The 2827-nt window shown below is 51.8% G+C and overlaps 1 non-coding gene across 1 annotated transcript; it reads left to right on the top strand.

The window, feature by feature from the left end:
* Positions 1–718: 718 nt before the first annotated feature.
* TRNAS-CGA lies at positions 719–800 on the top strand. Its single transcript has one exon. It is a non-coding gene; the product is annotated as a tRNA-Ser (tRNA).
* Positions 801–2827: the final 2027 nt, after the last annotated feature.

The following is a 2827-nucleotide window of genomic DNA, read 5'->3' as shown; positions in this document are numbered from 1 at the left end:
GCTCCAGGCGCGGGCCGACCCTGGCGGCCTACCCGGCAGCGGCGGCGGGAGCCTCCGGGGAGAAGGACTCTTCCTGGAGGGGGCGCCATTCTCCTGAGATCCCTCTTAACAGACGCGAAGCCCTTCCCTCTCTTTGCCTCAGCCCGTTAGTGTCACCTCGCTATCCACTCCAGGCGACCGCCAGTCGCTGGAGCAGCCCCAACCCGTTGCTCCGAGTGGCCCTCACCTTGCACATTCCTAACCCGACGGAGCCTCTCGTCCCCCAAAACTCCAAAACCCTTTCCCCAAGAAGTTCCTTCCTTCCATCCATTCCAAGCATCTCCCCATTTAAACTTTTCTGAGTCTCCCTCACCCCTCGCGCTTGTCCACCCAGCACTCCCCTCACTTATTAACCCAAAAGTCCCCTAGCCGCCACCCTGGGGGCCCAGTGCCTTCCTCAACCGCTTCCTCCGCTGGCCTCGCTGTTGCCTCCTAAGTAGGTGTGAGCTCCTTGAGACTCCGACTCTTCGCTAGGCAGGAGACCCTCCTTCCCTGGGTCACCCGGTCCATCCGACTCTTTTTCTTTGCGCGGCGTAGATAGGAGGTAAGGAACCAAGGGGTGGGGAGTCCTCAGGTGAGTGCGCATCAGGGCCGGTACCCTGCTTCCGGTTCCCGCATGTAGTCTCCGATTGCAGTGCGGACCCCTTCTGTAAGCGCGCGGCAAAATGCGGTTTTGGAAGTCACGGTGGCCGAGTGGTTAAGGCGTTGGACTCGAAATCCAATGGTGTTTCCCCGCACAGGTTCGAATCCTGTTCGTGACGGTTTTTCTTTTTCCTTTCTTTTTTTTCTTTCTTCTTATTAAGACGGAGTCTTACTCTGTTGCTCAGGCTGGAGTGCAGTGGCGCGATTTCGGCTCACCGCAACCTCCACTTCCCGGGTTCAAGCACTTCTCCTGCCTTAGCCTCCCGAGTAGCTGGGACCACAGGCATGCGCCACCACACCTGGCTAATTTTTGTGTTTTTAGTAGAGACAGGTTCACCATATTGGCGAGGCTGGTCTCAAACTCCCGACCTCAGGTTATCTGCCTGCTTCGGCCTCCCAAAGTGCTGGGATTAAAGGCGTGAGCACCGCGCCCGGCCTGACGGCGACTTTTTAAATCCCCCTTCACAACACGTAAAGGTAACCCCAGTTCTCACACGTGTCTTTCGTGCACTTTCTCTCTCCAAAAGGAAGCCGCCAAAAGGTCTTACCCCTGTATCTGGGAGGATGGGAGTGATCTTGGGAAGCTTAATTATGTACGACTGTGTTGGCTGCTAGACTGTGAGGCATTTTCAGAATTTTATAACTTCAGGCTTGCTGGGAGAGCTTTGGCACATGTCTCATTCTTTTGAGGGCATAGGGAAGGATTTCGTTGAAGGGTTACATTTTGTCTGGGAATGTGAGTGGCTGTTTTGCAATATTAGTCAAATTAGAGTTTCCTCTAAATTTCATGACCAGAAGTCACACCCTGTAGGTCTAATTACACCGAAGACCCAGGAAACAGGGGATTCTCTCATCTGGATTTCCTTGAGGTGTACAGGGCTATTGAAACATCATTGCAGATCCAACTAGAGCCAAGGTGTGGGAAGATAATTCTCACTTTTTATTGAGTGCTTATTATGTGCCAGGTACTGTTTTAAATTATCTATGTGTATTAACCAAGCGAGGAAATTAATCTCATCTTTAACCTTTAACCCTCTTATACTCATCTCACCCCATTTTTCCTGTCCCCTAATTTCTGATTGTGGGAGGATCTAGGCTGCTTGTTGAAGATTTTGTTGTTTGTTTTGGGGGGTTGTTTTTGAGACAAGGTCCTGCTCTGTCACCCAGGCTGCAGTGCAGTGGTGCAATCTCAGTTCACTGCAACCTCAAACTCCCAAGCCCAAGCGATCCTCCCTCCTCAGTAGCTGGGACTACAGGCATGCACCACCACGCCCAGCTAATTTTTTGTATTTTTAGTAGAGACAGGGTTCTGGGATTTCGCCATGTTGCCCAGACTGGTCTCAAACTCCTGGACTCAAGCAGTCCACCTGCCTCAGTCTCCCAAAGTGGTGGGATGACAGGTGTGAGCCACCGTGCCTGGCCAAGGATGTTCTTTTTGTACTTCTCGCACAGCCTCTTGTCCAAAAAGAATCCCAAAGGGCAGGGGGCTCTAGGGTAATACATAGAGCTTTCTACACATTTATACCTTAGAGTTTCCCAGCTTCATACCACTGCTCAGGCTGTTCTTTTCAGCATGACCCTCACATTGCCTCCCTGCCCCTCACCATTAACACTTTCCAAAATCCTTTAGGCTCCTCCTCTTTGATGCTCTTGATCACTCCAGCTACCTATCAGTCTGCCACCACCACCATTCACTGAATTGCATGCAAGGACTTCTCGCTTGATATGCTAACATAAAAATAAAATAAAAACAGGGCTGGATGTGGTGGCTACCTCCTGTAATCCCAGCACTTTGGGAGGCCGAGGCAGGTGGATCACGAGGTCAGGAGTTCAAGACCAGCCTGACCAACGTAGTGAGACCCCCCCCCCATCTCTACTAAAAATACAAAAATTAGCCAGGTGTGGTGCCGGGCGCCTGTAATTCCAGCCACTTGGGAGGCTGAGGCAGGAGAATGGCGTAAACCTGGGAGGCGCAGCTTGCAGTGAGCTGAGATCCAGCCACTGCACTCCAGCCCGGGCGACAGAGCGAGACTCCATCTCAAAAAAAAAAAAAAGATCTCCTCATCTTCCCTCTCAGGACACCTGCAGTATTATGGCACACCCAGGTCAGGACCAGGTGGTTATAGGAAGGGATTTGTCTTTCCTT

Source organism: Colobus angolensis, unplaced genomic scaffold (genome assembly GCF_000951035.1).
Source record: "Colobus angolensis palliatus isolate OR3802 unplaced genomic scaffold, Cang.pa_1.0 Scaffold67, whole genome shotgun sequence".
Classification (NCBI taxonomy): Eukaryota; Metazoa; Chordata; class Mammalia; order Primates; family Cercopithecidae; genus Colobus; species Colobus angolensis.
This window is presented reverse-complemented; position numbering and strand designations above follow the sequence as displayed.